Raw genomic sequence first — 25,240 nt, 5'->3', positions numbered from 1 at the left:
AAATCTCACAGAGCAAGCAAATACTTCAAGTGGAGCACGGATTCAAAAGCCTGCTTGTTCTTGCTCCGTTAAGTCTGGGCAGAAGGAAAACACACTTGTCATAGAATGCCACATGGATTGTGACATCAGAAAGCTTACAGCTTCACCAGAATGTTGCATCGTTTTTAAGTGTGATGAATTTTCGCCGGCAGGGGCTGTGGGGTATCCACCTGACTTGCTCTTTGAAGGATTTCTAAACTGGGGCCTGCCCCCTTCGAAGATATTTGGTGCATATGGGATAAAGTGTGTGTAACTGGAAAAGGAAATCGATGTAATTCTACTTGAATCTGGATCCATACTCCCAATTTGCTTGAGTCTTAGGCAGCTCAGAAATGTCTAGTTTGATATAATTATGAATTCTCATTTAGTGGAAGTTTTTATAAATATGTTTCTTTAAAGAACTACACAGAGTAGGTATGTATTGTCTTTGTAATAGCTCTCCTCAAACTGGTTTTAGTATAAATGTGTGTGAATATGAGAGGGGTTGTGTGTGTGTGTGTATGTGTGTGTTTATGTAGAGGTGTTGATTTAATGAATGGTTTTTGTCTGTTAATATGCATAGTTTTTTATATGACAATACCTTAATATTTGAATCTGAGAAATACTTATTCCAAAATTACTAAATGCTTTTATCTTTTAGGGTTTTTTGTTTTGTTTTGTTTTGAGGGTTTTTTTTTTCTTTCTTTTTCTGCCTCTTAAAAATACCATTTAGGAATGTTCACTGATTCTCCATTCACTTCCATCTTTTCTCTTGTTTTAAAACTAGACTTGATTCATGGACAGACACATTAGTTGTTCTCATCTACAGATGTTCTCTGGTTTTAAATAAAAACAAATCTCGTCAATATTATCCAGATCACTAGCGAATAGAAAATATGGCCTTATTCAAAGAGACAGTATAGTTCTGTGGAGATTAAATAGGAATCTAGGACTTTTATTATCAATTAAAATTCCATTTGAAGGGCACGTGGGTGGCTCAGTCAGTGAAGCGTCTGACTTCGGCTCTGGTCATGATCTCACGGTTCATGAGTTCGAGCCCCACGTCGGGCTCTGTGCTGATGGCTCAGAGCCTGGAGCCTGCTTCGAAATCCATGTCTCCCTCCCTCTCTCTGCCCCTCTGCTGCTCACATTCTCTCTTTCTCTCTCTCTCAAAAATAAATAAACATTTAAAAAAATTAAATAAAATTCCATTCGAAGTTTTTTTTTTTAATGCTGTCTCCTAAATCTCTAAATTATTATACTGGTTCTGAACATTTTTAAAGTCATTTAAAAGCACTTTGTTTTGTAATCTGTGTATTTGTTAGTGATTGTTTATATAACTACACTTGTAAAGGCCATTTGACCCAACACTTCCTGGACTTCAACATTCGGTACTTGGATTTTTAGGATAAGACATCTATCATGCTCTTTGCTAAATTACAGAATAATGCTATGAAAAAAAATAAAGTTGATATAAAATCTTTTATTTACATGACTTTGGAGGTTTTTTTAAGTTTATTTTTTGAGAGAGAGTGAGAGAGCGAGCGAGTGGAAGGGTCGGAGAGAGAGGGAGAGAGAGAATCCGAAGCAGGCTCTGCACCGTCATCATGGAGCCCGATGAGGGGCTCGAACTCACTCACTGTGAGATCATGACCTGAACCAAAGTGGGATGCTTAACCAACTGAGCCACCCAGGTGCCCCTTATTCATATGACTTTGAATAATAATTCACAGACTAGGTGTTAAGAAAAGTTTCTAACTTAATGTAAATGTTTTTAAAAGAATTCTGTCATGTTGGTGTTTATACACTTACTAAAAAATAGTCACGTTGATAATTTTCTGTACTAAATTTTACAAGTACACTTAAAACCTAGGAGATAGTGTTAAACATTGAATTTTAGGATAATGACTCAGGTAATATATATCAAATTGACCAGTTAACTTTTTTCACAAAATAATTGCTTGTATTACTATGGGTTTAGTCTTTATTTGACTCACAGTGTATCATCATAACTAAAGTTTGCGTGGAGGAAAAACTCTGAAACTATAGGGCTTCAGTCAATGTCAAGATAGAAGTCAAAAAGAAACAGAGAATCCAGGACTATTATCTTTGCATTTATGTTTCTGCTACAGCTCTAGACCCTGGCTCCATGGTAGATAAAATCAAGAGCCAGAATACTGACTTCTTCAGACTTTAAAGCTGGCATTCTCGTGCAAAACTCTGTGGTAGTCATCTTCGGTGCTTGGTTATTTCCTACCCCGCCCCTCTTTTTTAAAATTTATTTTTTTAATCTTTATTTATTTTTGAGAGAGAGACAGAGACAGAGACAGAATGCAAGCAGGGGAGGAACACAGAGAGAGGGAGGCACAGAATCTGCAGCAGGCTCCAGGCTCCAAGCTGTCAGCACAGAGCCCGATGCGGGGCTCAAATTCTCAAGCTGCGAGATCATGACCTGACCTAAAGTCGGATGCTTAACCGACTGAGCCACTCAGGTGCCTCCGGTTATTTCCTCTCCTTAAGAATCATGGCATATCTAATACAGACTGAAAACATAGGCCTCTCAAAGAAAATAATTTGTCCCTTGAAATTAAACATTCCTGAAAAATACGAACTCTTAAAACTAGAGCGTAATTAAATCTTAGAAGCTTGAGAGAGGGACTTATCTCCTCTACTCACCTCCTATTTTTTTCGAAGAATAGTTTACCCAACAAAGACATTCGTCATGGAAGTCTGTGTTCCCTCCTTTCATCTGATAGGTTCTTACACATCCTTTCATCATGATAGGTTCTTACACAGTGGATTTACATTAGTCACGGAGAAGAGCAGACCTAGAAGTATGATAGGTTTTCTGTGACACAGCCAGCTCAAAGATTATTACATGACAGATACAGGTTAAGTGTTTTGGAAATGAGTTCAGAGTATATCTTATTGTCAAGTAACATACAGGAGTAGTTTTCGTGATTGACGCTTGGCAGCTTGCAATTCTTGTGTCGCTATAATTTAAAGTGCTCTATATGGTTTTCTGCCAAAACCTTATTTTTTATAGTTCAGCTGCATGTATATAAAGCAGTATGATATCACCTAACATTTAAAAAGAAACAGGATTTTCTTTAATCAAAATATTGTCTGTTCCCTTTTGTTGAAATTAAACTGTATAAGTTAAGAATTGTCTTCCTAACAGTTACAAACATTAATAAGTTTGACCTCAATAGCATATGACTTCTTTCTTTTTTTTTTAAAATGTTTATTTATTTTGAGAGAGAGAGAGACAGAGCATGACTGGGAAGAGGGGCAGAGAGAGGGAGAAAGAGAGAGAAAGAGAATATGAGAATCCCAAGCAGGCTTTGCACTGTCAGCACAGAGCCCAGTGCGGGGCTCGATCTCATGAACCGTGAGACCATAACCTGAGCTGAAATCAAGAGTTGGATGCTTAACTGATACAACCACCGCAGTGCCCCATAACATATTTAAATCTGGTTTACATGGTATTCAGAAAAGGCTCTTCTTATTCAAGTAGTGTATTTTACAGGAGAATACTCCAGTATGATCTTCATTTACAGTAATTAATTTCCTTTTCTAGTTATCAAAGCATAAATACCTGAAAATTTCTCATACTGCTGATTGAATAATATTAATTGAAAATTTTTCTTTTATAAAACAGTTCTTGAGAATGCTTTAATTTTTTTTAATGTTTGTTTATTTTTGAGAGAGAGAGGGAGACAGAGCATGAGTTGGGGAGGGGCAGAGAGGGAGGGAGACACAGAATCCGAAGCAGGCTCTAGGCTCTGAGCTGTCAGCACAGAGCCCGATGCGGGGCTCGAACTCAGGAGCCATGAGATCATCACCTGAGCCGATGTCGGATGCTTAGCCGACTGAGCCACCAGGTGCCCCTATAGAACTCTTAAAACCCAGAAGGTATGATTTTTTGACCTTTCAAGATTAGAATGTAAAAACACAAAATGCCATATTTAGAATTTGTTTTAACCAGTTGTGGCTGCTGTCATGTGGATACAAAAGAAAATATTTAATTGGAACCAAAGCCAATATTTGTTTAATTGGATAAATACTTAATATTGAATTCAAACAGGATATAACTGAGTTCATTCAAAGACAAGCATTTTGGGGATTAAAGATCACAACCAACCAACAGCACAATTTAAATGTTTTAGTTTTAGTTTTGTTTTTTATTTTTATTTTTGAGAGAGAGGGAGAGAGAATCCCAAGCAGGCTTCACACTCAGTGTAGAACCCGACACGGGACTTGATCCCATGACCCTGGGATCATGACCTGAGCGAAAATCAAGAGTTGGATGCTCAACCGACTGAGCCACCCAGGCACCCCTGCCAACAGCACGATTTAAACACTGAGTAAGCAAATGAATTCTCTCTCCATGGTACCAGTATCTTGGAAGGCCAAAAATTTGAGAATAATATACATAACCGTACTCTACAGGTTGTTATAATACAACTTTTCAAGTTGAGTAAGCTCCTTCCTCTTGGCATCTTAAACAATGCTTATTTATTATGTTCCTACATAAACTTAATTCAGAAATTAATAAGTAGATTGCTTATGTTCTTATGTTAAATTTGTATGCCTGAAACTTTGGCAAATATTTTCTCAATACTGGTGGGTTTTAAAAAATAATGAATGTGGCTTTTTTTCCCCTAATGTTTACTGCTTTTTTTGGGGAGATGCCAGAGGTGAGAGTTTGTGTGGACAGAGGTGGAGATGAACTAAGCTGTAAATTGCATGTCTGACTGCTCATGCCATGAGATGGTTGAGCTGACGGCCTAGTTATTGTTGCTCACTTTTCATCTCAGTAGACTGTGTTCTACTTCCATGAATGAAGATGTTGCTTCTAAAACACTATCAGGGTGTGTGCGTTTAGCCTTTCCATATGAGGGGTTCTAACGCCATACTGTTTCTTGCCTTTTGTCGTGGGGACCCAATACCATGCAGGTAAGAAAGAGTTGCTTCACAATTAGAGGTGTGGTCACTGGTCGTGGATTATTACAGACTTTTAGGGAAGATTGCATAGGGGCAGAGCGGGGCATAAGAAAGCAGCTTCTAGGGTGGAGATTTAACTTTGCCCCCGTAAATGCTATCACACCTATATAGACACAGTTTCTCCTCTTGTCAAGAGTATCTGACATTGCTCTACATAGAGTAGCATCCAGCAGCATGGAAAAGTTCCCCCTGCCCTGTTACGTTGAGCTCGTCAGATGCTCTTCACGAGAGCCTTTTCCACTCTGTTCTCTGAAGACTGCCAAAATTACTCTTTGTGACCCTGTTGGCCTCTCCTCGGTGATTTTTGTAGTTCTCCCATCCAGCTCTTCAGTGTTGATGTGGAGAGTGGACTCCTGGTAATGCCGGGAAGAGTCTCCTGTACCTCTCCGGTCAGGAGACACGCACTTGGGTGGCTCAAGCTTTGGGGGAGGAGGGGGCGAGAGGCTGGTGTGCTGGGAGATGGTGGGAGTAGACAGGAAAATTAAAAGAAACTTACTTCATTTGACCTCTCCCCTGACTTGTATTTCCTAGCCTGAAGTTAGAGTAATTTAAAAAGTGATTTTGGTGTGATTAGTATAGTATAGTAGTTAAAAACACACTCTGGAGCCAGATCGTGTGGGTCCACATCCAAGAGTGTTTTGCTTCCCTGTACCTCTGATTCCCATCTGTAACCTGGAGATAATAGCACTGGCTTCGGAGTTGTTGGAGAATTCAGTGAGTTTATGCATTTAAAGCGCACAGAACAGTGCCTTACCATAGTTGAGAATCCTGCAGTAATCCCAAGTGTCTTCTGGGATCAGCCTTTTGTATATTTTCCTCTTTGTTCGAACTTGCGAAGTGTTAAGGAAAAGTGTTCTTTGCTTTTCCTGTTGGATGTCTATTAAGCATGTTGCTTGCTTGGATGTATATGCACGTGTGTACCATGCAGAAAATATCGTTCTCTTCCTACGTAAGAGTGTGGAGGAAATACTCTTCTGAGAATGTACAACCTTTTATTAGAATATGAAACATACCATACTCTATGTGATATGGCGATGTTTATTTTTTTGCACGTGTGTGTGTGATCCATGGCTCTTGTCATCTGATTTACACGACACTGTTTCTGTAATCGGGGTGCAACACTCAGTCCTGTTGTTCCTATCAGAAAACATACTTTCTGTTTAACAATCCACTTAACGGTGGCGTGTCTGAGTTTGCGGATTGACCCATCTGAAGCACAGCTTGTGTTATTTCCACTAAGCCTAGTTGCTTGGCTTGTCCTAATCCACATTGCAAAGTTTATTATTTGTTTCCTGATAACTTGCCTTAGATGTACATGGCATTTCACAGCTACTAAGAAATGAGTGTAGATAAACTCACAACTTGGGGTGACTTATCATGTGAGCCTGAATCACACGATGTGCTTGCCATTTTTACTAATGCTGTTCAGATAGAACCAATGTAGTTGGAGGACCCATAGGTATTTGAAAGATAAAAATAAAATGGTGCACACTCTCTCCTAAGTGTTTCCTTTGGCCCACTCCGCTGTTTAGAGAGAGAAGTGAGCAGAGAACTGTCCTGTTCATTCTACAAGGTCTCTTAGCAAAATATGCTCTCCCTTGACTCATGGTTACATTTTGCTGCTATTAAATTGCCAGATTTTGTTTCCCACCTTTAACCGAAGGTGAGTCTCCTAAGTCAAAGGCAACTCTTAAATTTCTGTCCTATTAGTAACAACTATTTTTTAGACTGTTTTTTTAAAAATACTTTACATCATGAGGAGGGCACCTTTTGGGATGAGCACTGGGTGTTGTATGGAAACCAATTTGACAATAAATTTCATATATTGAAAAAAAAATAAACACAGTAGGATGCATGATCAAAAAAATACTTTTCATCAAATAATATAGACAAAAAGACGTAAAGGGTTCTGCCTGACTCACTTCATATTTGTAATAAGTTGATAATTGCCAGAATATTGTTAAATTTATAGGGTACCTAGACATTTTAAGGGCGTTTTAAGGGTTGTCTAAGTATGCATCCTATGTATTGAATAGATAGATTAGTTTACAGACAGAGCTGTGCTATGAAGATAATCCCCTGTTGAAGGTGTTATTTTGAAAAAAAAAAAAGTTTTTTCCTCATTATTTTTCCCATTTGGGCACTTAATAAGCTGAATGAAGGCTTGTGCTTTTACTGCTTTTGGTATACACCTTCTTTTTAGACCAAGACTCCAGTGCAGTCTAAAATGTAGGTTTTCATGAATTCTATTTATTTGTTGACTAACAACTTTGAAATATTTAAAATACATTTTTTTTTCCCCTTTGGCTTTTCTAAGATGTGGAAACAGTTGAGTGTGGTAGGTGGATTTTTTTTTTTTCCCTTAGATGCATCTTCTTCCTACTTTGTGTTTTCTGCACATTTAATCATTTGCTTTCTCATTTTCTTTGTGCTTCTCAGAGGAAATTAAAGGTACATGTATAAAAGTTTCCCTGGCGTAGTCTACTAATTTTGTTTAGTACACATCTGGGCAGATTAAATTGAACATAGCAAGTAGTTTATAAAAGATTTTGTACATCCAGACGTCCCTCTTGACATTACAGTAACTGAAAATCATGATTGGACTTTGTTTTAGAAAGAACTGCACTATTTTTGTTTCATATAGCAGAAATATAGAAAGTAATCTGCAACAGTACATTGTTTTATTCTCTGCCAATAGTCTCAATGCTGTTCAAATATATTGACGTCCTCACTTTAACATAAGGATGTCAGGGGCATCTTCTCAACTATTTGACGTATGCACAAGCTGTGTTCTCAGTTCCAGAAGTACATTGATGCGAAGATTAGGGTTCTAAAGCAATAAGTGCCCCGCTACTTAAATTAAAATTTGAAGATACGCGTAACCCAGTTTTCATTTAACTCCAAGAAATAATGAGTAGCACGTTGTTTGTTTTAAACTGCTTTCCTCTGTTCATTTTTCAAAGTCAAAATCAAAATAGAAATATTCTGCCTTTAGTTCTTCCCGATACAGAATGTCTTCCCATCAAAAGAAAAGACTGTGTCTTCATTGTAACCTTTCTCTCTAATCCAGAGAGCCGAAATAAGTTCTGTATTTTACATATTATCCAAGAGCCTGATTTACAAAAATAAGTTCACTTTGGGGATCCAGTGTGGTGATTTTCTTACCTGTGAAAAGTAGAAACATCGTAGGCAGACCTTTTATAATTTCCTTGGAACTGCATCAGGTAACCCCTGCGGAAGGTTAAAAAACAAATCGCATGATGTTTTGAAACATGACTCGAAACTTAAATATAAAACAAAATGTTTTATGTTTAAGAGTGGCATTGTGAGGGCTGGTTGACGCTGTGCTTTACAGAATCGTTTTGAGTGATTTATTTTTTGCATCTGTGGCTGGGCTTCTCTAACTGTTCTGCTTTATTTCTCGGCTTTTGTTCTGTATGCTTTTACCCTCCATCCAGAAGATGCTGAATATGCTGGTAGCCACAGTGGAACCTATATAGGTGAGCAATCGGTCATGGAAGAGGATTTCTTTCTTTCTGTTGCTTTCTTCAAAACCATGATGTTGTTTTATCTTAAATGAGCATATCCGCCCTAGCATGCTCTGATGTTCCAGTGGGGGGGTGGGGTGGGGGGGGTAGCATGAACCTTTATGTGAAACAGGCTCAGTGGGTTGGACATAAAGGAATTCATAGTGTGCTTTTGTGGTGCTGTCCAAGAAGCTCTCCGGATGCTGTATTTTTGTAAATCATCATATGTTTTTGGATAGAAGATGAAAACTGTGGTGAAGTCATTTTATGTAGTTAACAGCAGCTGGACTTTTCTAAATTATCTGGTTAGCTGTTAATTAGTCGAAGCTTCGAAATAACTTCTTCCAAAGTAACTTTTTGGGTTTTGTCTTCTAATGATTTATTCTTCGCATAACACCCCTCTACATAACCATTGATTGGACAGCCCCAACTATAACTAAGCCTATGATTAAGGCGCTAATCTGTATCGGAAGGGAAAATTTTCCAGCGTGGCCACGCCAAGGGATGTTATAAGCAAAAGCCAAGGTCTCTGGAAATTGTTAAAGGCGTCAGAATTCTCTTCATCTACATCTCACATCAGACCTTTCCCGCCCTTGCCTTGTAGGTAACTGACTAGTTCCCTACTTGCACTCGTGACAGGTGACTGTGTGGAAACACAGCGAAACACAGCTTTCGAGACGACTGCTTCACCCTCCTTGATTTTAGACAATGTCTCTTGGTTATTGGAGAAATTTGCCAGATACTATATTTAGTATTTAATATATATTATCTCAAATGCTGTGAGACTGGTGGTATTTTTTCCACTTTACTGAAGGGAAACTGAAGTTCAGAAAGCTTACGGGAAACACCTAAGGACCTACAGACAGTGAATGGTACATCCTGTTCCACATATATATCTGTGCACATAGAATGCCTGTACTTGACCTTTGACAGCATGCTGCCCTTTAGTTTTTCATTGTACAAAACAAACCAGAAACTCCATGCCGAAATCTAGAGTATTCCCGTTTTTAGGCTAGAAAAACTAGAAGTACATGATCAGACAGGAGTTGAAGTTTCATTCGTTCTTTACTCATTTCAGAACAGTACAGTGTGCCAAATATTCTGTATATTGGTTAATCCCTTCTCCTTACACTCTTAGAAGCTTTAATGGCTTCAGGCAGCAAGTATTTATTGCCCTGATTCTGTGGTCAGCTGAGTGGTTCTTCTGGTCTGTGTCAGCTTGCTGAATCTTTGCAGTCTGGTGGTTTGGCTGGGCTCTGGTTGGTCTGAGGGGTAGGGGGCTCACTGGGTCCACTGGTTTCTGTGTCCTATAGTTGTTCATCCTCCAGGACACTAGCCCGTAAAGCATCTCAGGGTTCCAGACGGCAACAGAGAAAAAAATCGCCAGTATGTATGTGAAGCCTCTGCTCACATCACATGTGCTAATGTCCGTTGGCCAAAAGGGAGATGTGAAGAGATGGGCAGACATTACTACAAGCTTCTACCTCCCTCAAAAATAGAGAGAGGTACCTACTCTCCCTGACTTGAAGGGCATAAACCTCAATTAGATGGTAGTGTGTATCCATCCAGTGAGTGACTGTGGTGTAATGCGGTATCTGATGAGAGTCACATAAAATGCTGTAATTCAAGGATTGAGGGGATGATCATCCAGCAGTGACGGACTCGGTCCCATAAGAGATGACGTTAGAATTGGGCACCAAGCGTAAGGTGGAATTATAGTTAGCAGCAGGGGATGAAGGTGGAAGGAGTAACATGGGGAGAGGTGACTGTTGCAAAGCACCAGGCCTATTGAGATTTGGGTGACACAATGTGTGTGTTCTTTCTCTGCTGTGCCCTGGAACCCTGAGACCACAGTAAGGGCTGGCTTCCTGGACAGTGAAAAACTACAGGAAAATGAGGTCTGGATAAAATGCCACCCGATCTAGCAAGAGCTCCATTGTTACCTAGAATCACTGATAACTCTGAGAAGCTAAGTCGCAAGGTGTCAAGGAATAAGAATGGATAGTGAAAGAAAGATAGCAGTTGGGTTTAAGGTCATTTTTGTAGTTGAAAGTAGAAGTATTTTAGTGGGAGAGGGAAATAGGGCCCATTCGTAGACAGAGATGATGGAGCTGATGGTAAAGACTTGAAAGTCTTGAAATCAGAAGGACTTTGGTTGAACAGAGCCCCAAAGCAGCCTAGATGGGGTGGGACTGAGCCTCCAGGAGTGCTTTAGATTAAAAGAACCTGGCATTCGCAGGTGAGCTAAAACATGCAGATACCCCACGCCCCTTAGTAATTTTTAGGAAAAGGCAGAGGGCTTTCTGTTTCCAGGAGACCATGCTCCATCACCCAATTACAGACGAGAAGAGGGCACCATCTCGGTAAGATGGGAATATCATGCATCATACAATGATTCATATCCAACTGGTAGTGCACAGTCTTTAGGCTATGTTTGGACAAAATATATATTTTTGTTAGGCCCACACATTTGAGAAATTCCACGTAAAAATTTCTGACTCCTTTGACGAAACGGAAGACTTGACTACACTAGGCCTTCATCTTCTGATGACCGGCTGGAGCTGAGTTACAACTGACTCTGTAAGTGGAGCATAAGGTCTCTGGTTGAGCACAGTGCCCACCACTTACGGTCTTGCCATGCTGAGGCGGGACGTCCGCAGACGTTCTCCTAGCAGCTGTGCTGGTGTTTGTGTTATACCAGCGATGCATTCCTTGGGATCCATGTTCTCCAATGTGGCGGAAATAAATATAGCCAGATTGTGTTTAAGAAAAACGGGACACCCTGTTTCTCCGAGGACTGAGTGTGTGGTGCAAAATGCATTCGTGTCGATGGAAGACAACTTAAGATTTTTCGGCCTGTCTAGCTTCTGAAGGCTTCTGAATTTGCAAGCCCTGATGACAGATTATAGCTATCCATTCCACTCAGCTCCTGCTCTTAGAGAAAATTGTCCTTTCCGGTGGCAAAGGGAAAAACATGGCCAGTGTGTTTTAATATATGCGCATCATGGTGGTGTTTCCTTCTGGCCTAAATGCTTAGTCTGACGTGTGTAGCAAGAGACTGCCACAGGTTCACGTGTCTTGAAGTTCATTTAGGGAGGACTGAGTTAAGGGAGTCTAGCAAGGTGCCTGAGAAGAGAAGCATACGATAAAAAGACCCTTGTTTTTAAAACGAATATGAGAGAATAGGATTCATGAACGAATTGTGTTTCTGATTGTCTTCTTTTAAAGAAACACTTCAAATAAGGACCACAGATTTGAAACATTTTCTTTTGCAGGATAAACAAGTTTGATAGCCTCTGGTTATTATATATATAATTTAAATTATTATTTTTTTTTAGACTACAATTATATACATTATGTACATTATAAATAATATAATATAATGGAACAAGTTGACTGTTATGTGGGATTCTGTTTTACCCTAAAAAGCCAGATCCTCAAGATTTTTATTTTTTTTATTTTTTTCTTTATTTTTTCTTTATTTTTTTTTTAATTCCAGCTAGTTACCATACAGTGTAATATTAGTTTCAGGCATCCAGTGTAGTGATTCAACACTTCCATACATCGCCCCAGTGCTCATCACGACAAGTGCATACCTTAATCCCCATCACCTATTTCTCCCACCTCCCCCCCCACCTCTCTGATGGTGACCATCAGTTCTCTATAGTTAAGAGTGGACGTTTAAAGGAGGTCTCACGAAAGTAACATGCTAACATAAATGACTGTTTTATGATAAAAGTATTATCTGGTAAACACCTTAAAATATACTGTGAGTGTTAATGCTGTGACTTTTTATTAGTTTTTCTTTTTTTCCTCAAATAATTCTATCAATTTCTTTGTCTTTTGTTAGTTAGATGAGCTCCTCCTGTGCCATGAATATTAAGCCCTCTCTCTGTTGTGCACATTTTCTTCTGATCTTTTGGTTGGCTTTTACCATTTTCTATTCCAAGATTCGTAGCATCTAGACGTTTCAAGATCTACATAGCCAAATCTGTGAATTGTCTCCTGTCTTCTGAGTTTTCTTTTGTATTCCCCACATCAAAATTTTTGAAAATAATTTTAAATTTTGTATTTTTATTAGAGTAACATATGCATTAGGTTAAGCCCATGAAATTGCTTCATAGTCCTGTTTTGTAGGTCAGAAGGCAATAGAATGCCATATGGCTCTATTTAATAAATTGAGAAGTCAAATAGTATTTGCAAGTCTTGCAAACCCAAAACAAGTATATCTTTCCCTTTTCCTTTCTAGTCCTACCTTTTCCCTCAAGACACAACCACTTTAACCCTGGTTAGCAGTTTCTTCTGGTATTTACAAAATATAACTGTATTATAGTAGTATTTCTGGATTTTCCCCTCTAATATTTATTGAATGCCTATTATGTTCTAGACTCTTCTAGGCACTGGAGTTTCAACAAAGATCAAAACAAATACCCTTTCATAGAGCTTCCATATTGGGGGTAGGTTGGGGACTGACAACTAAATTATATAATACCTTAAATGGCAATTAGTGCTATAAAGAAACAAAACAGGAGGAACTGGGGAAATGGGGCTTCAGATTCCTTGTTTTTTTTTTAAGTTTACTTACTTATTTTGAGAGCGAGAGTGAGCAGGGGAGGGACAGAGAGAGCGAGAGCGAGAGCGAGAGAGAGAGAGAGAGAGAGAGAGAATCTTAAGCAGGCTCTGTACTGTCAGCACAGAGCCCGACATGGGGCTCAATCTCACAAACCATGAGACCTAAGCAGAAATCAAGAGTTGGACACTTAATTGACCGAGCCATCCAGGCACCCTGGGCTTCAACTTTCTATTAAGTGGTTAAGGAAGGCCTCTGTGTAATGGTCATGTTTGAGCAAAAAACTGAAAAGCAGCCTTGTGGGGAATGAGAATTCCAAGGAGTGAAACAAGCATGTGCAAAGGCCCTGAGACAGGACCCTGACACATCCAAGGGCAAGTAAGGAGACCGATGAACACGGGATGGATAGGACTTGAGGTTGGCAGCGTAACAGAATGGTAGTGGAGAGGAAGGGGACAGAGGGGCTCTTCATTGTGTGTAAGATTTGAAATCCTTGAGGAGTTCTGAGCAATGACATGACCTGACGCATTTTTAAGGATCACTCTGGCTGGTCTGTTGAGAAGGGACTGCAAGGGAGCAAGGGCAGAGACAGGGAGCTATGTGGGAGCCCAGGCAAGAAATGATTGTGGCTGGAAACAAAATATTATCAGCGGAGGTAATCATAAGATATGAGATTTGGGATACATTCTGCAGATAAGACAGGATTTTGAGACAAGTTGGAGAATCAAGGATGAGACCATTTTTGGACTTAGTAACTGCAAGGGTGGAGTCACCAGTTCCTGAGATGGGGGAGACTGTGGAGTAGAGGTTTGGGGTGGGGGGAAATCAAGGGTCCTCTGTGGGATATGCTGAGTTTATGATACTCAAATAGAATTGTTCAATAGGCAACTGGATAGGCAGTTTTGAGTTCCAGCTGTTGATTCAGAAGTTGTCAAAGTTAGGTAAGATTTAAAGCCATGAAGCTGGATGAGATCACCAGGGAGCGGATGTAGGCTTGGACAAGAGAAGAACCATAAATGAAATAGAAGGATATCCAGGGATGTGATTTTTCTAGGAGCCAATAAAAGAGAAGTTGTAGGAAGGGAAGGAGTGCTCAAATAAGGTGAGGGAAGAGAATCAACCTTTGATATAGCGATGTGGGAGGTACCCGCAACCTTGATGAACAGTTGGTAGATGGTTGAGTTGAACAGCATTTGACAAAATTCAACACCCTCTCATGATAAAAACTTAAGAATAGAAAGGAATTTCCTCAACTTGTTCAAGGGCATCTACTAAAACCCAACAGCTAACAGCATGCTTAATGGTGAAAGACTGAGAATTTTCTCCCTAAGATCAGAAACTAACAAGGATGTGCATTCTGGTCTCTTCATTTACCATAGTACTGGAGGTGGAAGCCAGAGCAGTTAGGCGAGGGAAAAAAATAAAAGTCCTCCAGATTGGCAAGGAAGTAGTGAAACCATCTCTATTTGAAGAATACTTTATCGTGTATGTAGAAGATCCTTTTTCTGCATCAATTGATATGATCATGTGGCTTTTTTCCTCATTCTAGTAACGTGACGTATAACACTGATTGACTTTTATATGTTGACCCCAACCTTACATTGCTAATACAAGACCCACTTGCTCGTGAGATATAATCCTTCATATATGCTGCTGCATTTGGGTTGCTAGTATTTTGAGGAATAGGGATATTGGTCTATAGACTTTCTTTTTCTAGTGACTTCTTTGACTTTGGTATCAGGATAATACTGGCCTCATGTAATGGAGTGGGAAGTGTTCCCTACACTTTTTTAAAGTGTTCATAAATTTGTTTCATTGTGTCACTTATTCTCTAAACATGTGCTAGAATTCATCTGTGAAGCCATCTGGTCCTGGGCTTTTCGTTTTGCAAAGTTTTTTGATTACTATTTAAGTCTCTTTGCTCCTTAAAGGTTTATTCAGATTTTCTATTTCTTTTTTCAGTTTGAGTAATAAATCACTAGTAATTTCTCTATTTCATCTAGAATATCCAATTTGTTGGCATACAGCTATTGATAGTATTCCCTTAAAATCTTTTTATTTCCTCTTGGTAACAATGTCCCCTCTTTCATTCCTAAAGTTAATAATTTGTGTCTTCTCTTTTTTTATTGATCTATGTATGTTAACGGTTTGTCAATTTTATTGTTTGATTTTCATTGATTTTCTCTATTCTAAATGATATTAAAGTGTAATTTATTTCTTCACTAAGAAATGCTAGTTTATTCTAAAATTTTAACATTTCCCTTCTAATCCTTTATATTATTCAGGCAACTGTGTACACACACACACACACACACACACACACACACACACACAGAGGGAGAGAGAGAGAAAGAGAGAGACAGAGAGAGAGAGTGAGTGTGTGTGTGTGTGTATGTGTGTGTGTGTGTGTGAGTCTAAGGAATTGGCTCACATGATTGTGGAGGCTTGGTAAGTCAAAATCTGTAGGTTAGGCCAGCAGGCTGGAGACCCAGAAATGAGTTGTAGTTTGAGTCCAAAGGCCTTCTGCTGGCAGAATTCCTTCTTCTTTAGGGGAGATTTTTTTTTTCAACTGATTAGTTGAGGCCCACCCACATTATAGAAGGTAATGTGCTTCGTTTGAAGTTCACTGATCCAAAGGTTAATCGCATCCAAAAAAACACCTTCACAGAAACATCAGAATAATGCTGGCACAAATATCTATATGGGCAGTATTGCTCAACCAAGTTGACACATAAAATTAACCATAACATTCTCCTCCTCTATGTCTATGGTAATTATCACATTGAGGAAAAATTTACCCTTTGGAGATCTGTTATTTCCCATCAGTGTTTTTCTTACTAACAGAAGTAGTGTGAACAGTACAAGTCAACTAGACGGTTTTGGGACATTTTGGTCACTGTATCGTACAAATGACCATAGTACCCTGGTGTACATCAAATCCCAACAGATACCACAACTTTCACATATACATTGAGTGCCACTAGTTTTAAAGAATATCCATGTACACAGGATGGGTCTATATCCATCCTCGGTGCATAGCACATTTATCCAGTTCTAGGAAAGCTCTGGAAAATAGTCAAGGGAGTTTCCAGAAATTTAGACTTCTCAGGAGGACTTTTCCAAGGACAATTAAGAAAAATTTCTGAGACTCTGGCTTATTTTAGAACTTCACCCTTGCACCTCATCCTCCTTCACACTCTATCTCCTGAGTCTACAGAAGGAGAGGAAAAACAGAAGTGATTTACCCTGTAGACACAATACCCTCGGACCAAAAATGGGGCTACCCAGGGCCTGCTTGTAGATTCATGACAGCTATTGATCTAAATCAGGCCAGTAGCTCAGTGAATACATCTGATTATATTCACTTTCTCTGAAGTGCATAAAATCAAGCACGTTATAACATACATAAGTAGCCCTTAACCTCAAGACCATTACATTTTTGACATTCTGTGTCAAAAAATGATCTAATTTGACTCTTTCAAAAGAAGTAACATTATAATACTCCAAGAATTGAATGTCTGTTTGTATAAGAATTATATTGTAAAACCATACTTAATCAGCTGTCAGTGATCCAAATGTACACTGTGTGGGATGATTCTTACTGATGTGTAACATGCTGCATTTCTTAGAGGTCTGCTTATCAATAAAAGAGATTTAGCTGTTATTATTGGAAGGAAGGAAAAAGCTCACTGAGCAGGCAGTGTAAGTTGTGTTAATTGCATAAAATTTTATGGCAGTAACATGAAGATAAGTTGATAGTATGCTGTAAATATGAAGTGTAAAACCTGGACCTTTTAAAGTTGAATCCCTGTGAGTCAAGGGCTGCCTGTATATAAAGATTGTCAAACCATTTATATTTATATAAATATATGAATAATTAGGAGTAATTAATTTCGTCTCACAAGCTCTTGAAAATTTCGTTTAGCTTTGGTGGATGGTGTGGAAGTGTGTGTGTGTGTGTGTGTGTGTGTGTGTGTGTGTGTGTGTGTGTGTGTGTTGGCTTCTATACAGCCATTGTTTCTCAAGAGTACAATAGTCAGCTTTGAAGATTCTCTCCTTTTTCCTAATGTAGTACAGAATACTTTATATGAAGAATATTTTTTTACATTGGTAAGAATTACAGAATGTTTTTACTCTGGTTAATTCATTATAGACATCGTGTTATAATCCATGCATCCTTATCATGCGTCTGTCTTCAAACATAATTTCTTGCAAATGGTTTCCTGAAAAATCATCAGTTTCTCCACTTCTGGCCTTACTGGAGTACTTCATGCATTCTTTTAAAACAAAATCAATTTGGGGACTTCTGTAAGTTAAGACTGTTCTTTCTATTTAAAATAACTGAAGCATTTACCATGAAGTTCAATATAAACACAACTGTACGTTTGCTGTTCTTTTAAATGTTATTATTTACCTATCTCTACTTCTGTGTGTGTGTTTTTTTTCCTAATCCTATTTCTTATTTCTGTGTGTAAGCACCATTGATTCTCAACCAGTTACACTGCCTATTTTATAAAACTAGTAAAAATTCCCATTTGCTCCATTATTAAGACATTTTATTAAAGAATGTTTTGTAGGTAAGTACAGTTATGTCTAAATATACTGCCTTAATATTCTTCCAAAAAGTAAAATTTATACAAAGAGAACATTTAGAAGCATTCTTTTAAAAATGGTACAGGTTCTTTCTTGAACAAGAACTCTGCATAATCTCAACATGTCTGGAATACTACTTGGAAATATTTTCTCTGACAGAAAGAAACCATTCCTGCTTGGAGAATTTTAGGTTGCATAGACTCAACTTAAAAAAATATATTAAAATTTAAAATCAATTTCTCCTCTTTTTAGGACTATATTTTTATATTTAATTTTATGTGTGCATACTGTATTTTCTCATAATTTTGAAAGCATGTAAAATAAGTAAAAACTCATTTCTTTATTAGCTGGCTGGCAGAAAATTAAATTCTCATATGGTTTCTCTTTTTTTGTGGTAATACTATGCTATGCTTTAAAAAGAAGTTGTCAGTGGTATCAGGAAAACTTTTTAAGACCGAAGTAGTTTTTTTTTTTTTCTTGGAAATTGCAAACTGGTATCTTATATTAGCTTCCATGATTTCACTAGGTACTTTGAGTTTCTGTTTTTTATTTTTAGCTTGAGATGAGCTGAATTATTCAAGGGTGTTTATGGCATTTGAACATTAAGTTTTATTGAGAGCAACTTTAAACGTGTAACATTCCAGAGGTGAATTTTGTATTTGCTCAAAGGCCTTGTTCCACTTTCTATACAAAATTAGCATACGTAAAGTTGGTTAATACAATCCATGGTCATGTTCATGTGTCTTGGATGATTTTTTCTTTTTCGGACATTGTTTTAGAAGATGAGTAGAAGAAGCTGCCTACCCCAGCTTTTCACATCTCAGTTACTTTTATAGTTTTATATTGGCGTTTCTTTTCAATTTAAACCTCCTCTCAAGATTTTTATCTGTTTATTTGTTCGTTCCTAATTATCCTTAAGTGTCTTTGGGACAATTTGATGATTGGGATACTATGGAAGTATCATTTCAGTAATATTTTTGTCTCAGGATCATGTCCACATAGTTTTTACATGTCAGTTATGATTTCTATCATTATAGCAACATTGGCATTATATTAAAAATGTTTATTTTAATGGAAATTTTCAATGTTTTGTTAGCAGGAGCCTAACATTGTGTAATAGTTTCCAGCTGCATATTTTTATTAATGTCTATGTGAGGTTTTTTAATCTTCTTAAAAAGTTCATTTGCATTAAAATATTTTCTTCCTTGTAACTAAGGTACCTATTGAACTATTAAATATTAGCTTTGTCAAATTAATCCGGTGTTTTAAGATACAAAAAATGATTTTCATACAATGTGTTGTAGTTCTCCCAAGTTAAAAAAAAAACACATTTTCATGTATTTAAGGAGAGAAAAAGAATTGAAGTGTTTATTTTTATCTCCTTTTAAGAAACTAAGCAGTTTTCTTGACTCTGTTGATATCAAGTAAGTGTATTCCTTTAAAAATTAGGACCTTTAGACTGGAACCTTCCTCAAATCTCTAACTTTTGAGATTCCTCTGATCAATATTCCTATTTGATGATTCAAACAATTGCACCGAGATTCTTCTTTTCCCATTCTACAAACATCTGTAAAATTGAAACAAAGCGAAAGCTCATTTATTATTAAAAACATCGGGAATACATTAATATTTGATGTTATGAGACCAAATTGGTTATATCAAAGAAGTGTAACCAAAGATTGAAACTGTCCTATTTGAAAATTATACGTGGTAACATTATAGTATTTATTTTCTTTGAACCAGAAAGGCAGATCTCACTTGTTCACATGTGTGATTTCTGGGGCTGCTACAATTGGTGGTGAGTCACCTTGACTCTGTTGGAGGGCCTTTTGTGTTCATAGACGTTCATAAAATGCCATCTAAACTGTCTTAAAATTTTATGAAAAATAATTATTAAAATGAAATATTTACATTGTAAATTCACACCAAAGTTACTTATTTATGGGAACAAAGAATGCAAGAACAATTTATGATTTTTAAAACAGATTTCACATCAGTTGTATTAGTTTGGTTATAAGTTTTCAAAACTCTGCTTTTCTCTGTCTTGACCTTTGGTTCTGTCTTCTTGCCCTTTGATCTTTAGTTCTCATCCTATATTATTTTTAAGAAATCATTTTCCATTATTTTTACTTCTATTGCTTTTTTAATATTTTAATTTACTGGCTGTTTCTAGCTATTGTAAATATAAAAATGTCTATTACCACAATCATTTCAAAATACAGAAGACTAGATCCTATGTCTGAGACACAGTCAAAACGGATTTTGTATTTTAGGTTGGTATGGCACACAATACATCTGTCAGTAGTGGATTTCATTTGTTTGGTTGTTCATATATTATGAACTCTGTTTTGTGGGCTTTTTTTGTTCAAATTTTAAAATTTTGTGACATAGAAAATTTGAAAAACAGAATAAAAATTGTCCACAGCCCTCTCACCCTAACACAACCATTGTCTGTTGTTATGCATTTTCTTCCACGTTGTTTTATCCATACCCACTTTTATATTAGTAAAAAAGTAAAGCTCTCGTAGTATGAATGTTGTATTCTGCTCAGTTTTTTCCACTTATTATTATATCAAATGTATTTTATGGTGCTCTAAATTTTTAGAATTGTAATTTTAATGACGTCAACCTCATTTCTTTGCAAAAATGTGTAATAAACCATTCCCATACTTATGTATATGTTGGATACTTCAAGCCTTTTTTTTTTTTTTAATTTTGTTACTGTTGGAAATACCAGTAACATATGAAATCATAGAATTGATAGGTATAATACTTATCTATAACATGAAGCTTATTTTAATAGCAAATGATTCTTAATTTACATATGTAAGCATTAAATTTTATACTCTTTGAGTGAATGGTGTTATATAAATGTAGTGAAATGGCTTTGCCAATGACCAAGTCACAACTGCCTGAGTTTATTTTATTTATTTATTTATTTATGTATTTATTTTTTTATTATTATTTTTTTTTTACTTAAAAGAAGTGTCAGTGTTGAATTAGAGAACTTGCTAAAAATCTTAGTTTCTGGTCATGAGCCTGTGTTGCAAAACCCCTTAAATTACAAGTATTTGGGAATATTCCCGTGTCTCTTGGTAGACTGGGAGCTTTTGGAGGGCAGTGACACTGTTGTGTATATTTTTATATTTTACACATCATGTTGAATACAGAGACGTATCCAAAATGTATTGTTATATTTGGAAAAAATGTCTCTAACAGAAAAGAGCTTACGATTTTTAAACCCTAGAATACGCTACTGCTCCTTTATCTTTTCTTATTTACTTATTTCATAAAGTAACAGAAGGCTCATCATTTTTTCTACCGTACATCTGTGTATTTAGAGTAACTTTTCAGACTTGCTGTTTTCATCATTTAATATTTGAACCAGTCTTGGTGATCTTTTTTTTTTCAAATTTTTATTTAAATTCTGGTTGGTTAACATACAGTATAATGTTAGTTTCACTCGTAGGATTTAGTGATTCATCAGTTACTTGCAAACAACACCTGGTGCTCATCACCACACATGCCCTCCTTAATACTCCTCACCCATTTAACCCATCCCCCCACCACCTCCCTTCCACCAACCGTCAGTTCTCTATAGTTAAGAGACTGTTTTATGGTTTGCCTCTCTCTTTTTTTCCCCCCTATGGTCATCTGTTTCATTTCTTTAAATTCCACATATGAGTGAAATCATATGGTGTTTGTCTTTCCCTGACGTATTAAACTAAAAGAAGAGCCACTTAAATCCATGGAGTACTTTGCCTACCTCATTGGGTTGCTGTGAGAATTAAATGGATTAATCCACATAAAGGCTTCAAGGGTGTCTTATCTAGTAAGTTCTCAATACATATCAACTACCACCATCATGACTTCTGTTGCTTTGGTATTGATATTATCAATAAGAGAATTCTGTAAACTCAGACCAAGAATTAATTACCTTTTTATTTTTTTTATTGTTTTCATCGTGACATAATAAGCCATCTGGTACTTCAGTACAAAGAATGTATCAACATAAAGTAGTGAAAGGATTGTTCAGTAAGTATTTTTGGGACCATTGGTTAATTACTTAGAAAAATATAAAGTTACAGCCTCACCTCACAAGCTTGATCTCATGATTACAGCTGAGTAATTCCAGATGGGATAAAAAAAAATTAAGTGTAAAGCCATGCAGCCCATTTTTTTTTAACTTAAGAAAATATAGGTGAATATTTATCAGACCCAAGGAATAGGAAAGTCCTAAAAACAGTGGGAGAAGTCACAAAAAGAAATGCACAGACTCAAATACATCAACATTTTACATTTCTTCAAAATGGAATGTTGAAAATCTTAAGTGGTTGCATCAAATTAGGGCCAAGGACTGTGACCTTAGAAGACATATGTACATGTATGTATTTATGAAGACCCCAATAAGAAAGTGATCAAAATGTGTTAATAATTTAAAGAAGAAATAAGGTGTGCAGCTGGGTGATAAACGTGAAAGAACGGTCAACTCCAATAACAGACAAGATGAAATCATACACAGTTTTTCACTTGTCAAATCGCTGAAGATTTCAAAGCGAATTAGAAGTCCCTTCATGAGAGACTGGTAGTATGGGTAATTGTATTTGCTGCTGGTGGAAACGTACATTGTCCTTCACTGATCTGAGAAGCATGTGGACAAGATCTATCTAGCTTCTGGCAACTTACCCTAATGGAATAATCCACAAGATGGAATAAAGGGAATGTTCAGGGATGTTTATTGCGATCTTCTTGAAATAAGGAGCAAAAAACTAGCAATTTAACTGTTTCCTTTTATAGTAAAAAAGACTTTAAACAAAGCCTCGCAATTATATGATAAGCTAACAAGTCACTGTAAATGATTTCTACTGGAAAATATTAGATAAGAAGTGTCTCCTTGCGATTAGTGGGCTGACCCGCAGCTGCAGTTTTACTATAAAGTCACTTTCCTATTGTAGTAAAGTAGACGTGTCGTTCCTTTAAAACACACAAATCTCTAACAGCTGTGGGTAAGCTTGCTGGAAAAAGCCTGTCCATAAAAATGTTGAGCCAATTATAAATTACAAAAATGTGAAATATAAGGAAAAATATATTTTGTATAAAACTGTGCCCTTACTCCAGAGTCCTTGTTACTGTTCCGTTTCCCTTCCTTCTTTAAAGCCAGTTCTTGCTAAGATTTGTGCGTTGACGGTGAACTGGAATTAAATAGGTCCTAGGTTTTTCAGTTACCTGAAAGAATGCTTTGCTTACTTTCAGTTCAAGTCTACATTTTTAAATCTTCCTTTTAATTAGAGAACCACACAAAAGCTGAAGGTAAGAAATTGCCTCTTCCTGACACAGAGTTAACTCTCCTTTAAGCTTAGACTTAGCCCAGGTGTGCTGACACATCGCTCACTGTGTTACCCAGGTTTGAAAATTACCGTCTCCGCACTGCCTTGAATGGCACACTGAATGAGCTATGACCCCAGACTACTCACGGGGGGATAGATTCTTGGAAAATAGCCTGTTTTGTTCTTTTGGTCTGAGAAACCATCACAAGCAATTACTCTGAATTTTGTACCTTTTGTCATATCCTCTGTTCCAGCTGTTTTTTACTGGTTGCTCTGGGTTGGGAATTTTTATTTTATTCTGTGTATTTATATGTGTGGATATATAACATATATAATAAAAAATATATATACACACACACACTGTGATATAAATATGGAACATAAACAGGTATCTGGCTCAGGAGAGTACATGATCATGATAAGAAGACAGAAGAGAAGGATGCTCTTTAAATTTAAATATTGTACCAGAAATAACATATATCCCTAGAGAGATTATCTGGGGGCAGGAAAAAGTGAAAGGATAGTGCATGCTAAATTTTTTCTGCTGTGTTTCTTTAAAAAGCTTTACTACTTTAATAGGGTACTTTTAATATTTAACATCTTTAAATCTGGCTTTAATTTTAATAACTATTCTTTATATTTAAATGCTGTTCTTTTATAACAGCCAATTAAAAACTTGTTAATAAGACCCTTAACTTATTTTTCCCTTTCTTGCTAGTAGACCGTGTACTGTGGGAACACAGGGAGATATATGTTTCTGCCTTCTAGGTACTTTCAGTTAGTGGGAGACATAATCAAGTACTAATCCATAGCCAGTATATGTAGGTATTTACCATATGCTTGGTACTGGGCCAAATGCTTTACTTACTTATTTTTTAAATGTTTGTTTATTTTTGAGAGAGAGCGAGCAGGGGAGGGGCAGAGAGACAGGGGTCAGAGGATTTAAAGCAGGGTCCACACTGACAGCAGAGAGCCTGATGTGGGGCTCGAACTCATGAACCAGATCATGACCTGAGTCGAAGTTGGACGCCTAACCGACTGAGCCACCCAGGCTCCCTTGGACCAAATGCTTTATATGAATTGCTTGTTTAATCCTTAACAACCCTGTAAGGTGGATACTGTTATACTCATTTTAAAGTTGAGGAATGAGCCTTCAGGTAAGTGTTTGAAAAAGTTGGCAAATCACACAGCTGTGTCAGAGCCTGTGGTGACCCGGACCTGGCCACCTGTGGTCCTCGATTTTTACCACTCAGGACTGCTGCTGCTGCTCTAATAGAATTGGCGTGACGACCTGACTGCCATTTTTCTTTTGTGAGTGTTTTGGGTCAAGACACTTAAGCTTCACAACCTGTGGGAATTCTAGTCGCTCGGTAGTTGCCACCTGGAAAACTGACGTGAATGAGGTCAGGACCGTGTCATGGTGCGCGGGCAAGTGCAGTGACGTCTGTGATGTCTGTGTGGCCAGGGAGTAAGGATGTAACGGGCCAGATGGTCTCCCAGATTCCTTGCAGCACTGTGTCTTCGTATGCGGTATTTGGTCCTTACGTCTGCCTCTTAGAATTTTCTCTTGTGACAGTACCAAATGTGTCCTGCTTTCTTTGTTGAAATTTACATTAAGAGAATGAAACAGGAATGAAGTAGGGCTTTGCTATTGCCTTTTTAAATTACTTGAATTTAGAAAACTTGTATCAAGCACCCTACAATGAATGTCACCAAACTAACCCTATGGACCATGGTCCCCATCTCTGATGTCCCGAGAACCTCACACCAGAAATCTGATTACCTTCTCTCTTTTCCCCACCATCTCTTTACTGTTTATAATGAAAGTAAAAGCTTCAGTTAATTGTAAAAACTCAGTTAGGTAAACACTTTCACTGAAATGCAGGATTCAGCTAGAATTCGTGGCTCAGAAATTTTTTCAGGTTTTCACTCTTGGACTTCATTTGCTTTGGATGAAGCATTTATGTCCTACTTAGAGTCATTCCTGGGCCACAAGTTTGTTAGTGACTTGAGTAAAACCCTCCCTCCATGCAAGCAATAACCACGAAGAAGTTTCCCTTTCTACCTGCTTATCCTCTAATTGCCTTACATGAGACAAGAACCATGGGAACCTGAAATTCGAACACTCTGAAACACCAGCATCAAAGAATTAGAATAGCTGATGTGTAATTTTTGTGCTCAACCAGGAGCCATCTTCT

The 25,240-nt window shown here is 37.4% G+C and overlaps 1 protein-coding gene across 5 annotated transcripts in view; it reads left to right on the top strand.

Annotated features, from left to right (window-relative positions):
• The window catches only part of MPP7 (membrane palmitoylated protein 7), a 279,215-nt gene that overhangs the window by 193,130 nt on the left and 60,845 nt on the right, over window positions 1–25,240 (top strand). The gene's annotated exons all lie outside the window — the stretch shown is intronic.

This window comes from Panthera leo, chromosome B4 (genome assembly GCF_018350215.1).
Source record: "Panthera leo isolate Ple1 chromosome B4, P.leo_Ple1_pat1.1, whole genome shotgun sequence".
In the NCBI taxonomy this organism is placed as follows: Eukaryota; Metazoa; Chordata; class Mammalia; order Carnivora; family Felidae; genus Panthera; species Panthera leo.
Note: the sequence above shows the minus strand (reverse complement) of the source record. Positions and strands in the feature narration are given on the sequence as shown.